This window comes from Penaeus monodon, chromosome 28, assembly GCF_015228065.2.
Source record: "Penaeus monodon isolate SGIC_2016 chromosome 28, NSTDA_Pmon_1, whole genome shotgun sequence".
NCBI classification, from domain to species: domain Eukaryota; kingdom Metazoa; phylum Arthropoda; class Malacostraca; order Decapoda; family Penaeidae; genus Penaeus; species Penaeus monodon.
The window spans coordinates 38,638,597-38,639,301 of record NC_051413.1 but is presented as its reverse complement, the minus strand read 5'-3'; the positions used below and the strand labels follow the sequence as shown (position 1 = coordinate 38,639,301).

The 705-nt window shown below is 36.5% G+C and overlaps 1 protein-coding gene across 1 annotated transcript in view; it reads left to right on the top strand.

Annotated features, from left to right (window-relative positions):
* LOC119591573 overlaps nt 1-705 on the top strand; it is a gene marked incomplete in the record, with an annotated part of 19,351 nt that overhangs the window by 1,193 nt on the left and 17,453 nt on the right.

Here is a 705-nt window from a genome sequence, read left to right as displayed (position 1 = left end):
CAGATGTTAGTAACATAATCATGTCTTTATTACTGACCTGTTGTGCTCTGGCAAAGACCAACAATCTTCAGGCCTGTGATGTCAAGTAAAGAGTCAGTCTAAGCATTTAGCTTCTCAGAATATATGTGATTACCTTTTCTGGAAAGTTGGTGTCTGTGTTAATTGTTTGACACTACACTTCTGTAAGGTATACTTTCAAATTATTGTATCCCATAATGGACCATGCCCAGTGGATTTAGATATAACACAGGCTATATAATTCAGTGAAAAAAATAAGGATATTGTTACTGTGGTCTTGTTTCATTTATATATTTATTCAGAATTCTTGAAATCCTACAATACCTATGACATTTACACTTTGGTACTCTGGCAAAGGGCAAAACCCAACAATGTGTATGGCAAGATAGAGCTTGGATTGTAGTAGATCACCATGATGGGATGCAAGCTCTTCTTGCCAGTATATACATGGTAGGCTTGTCATTCAGCTGAAGTGGGGAAAATACAGAGGCCACAGTGATTGCTTAAGAAACTGTGGGCATATCTTTGATCAGCAGTTGTGGGTTTACCTTCATTTTCTGTTGATTACATTCTGTAGCTAATTGTATTATTTCATTTATTCTTCAAGGAGATTACCTTGTCAAAACTGATCACTTATCTTATTTGTAAACCTTAACTTGATTACACTGGGAGATGGCAGGGAACATC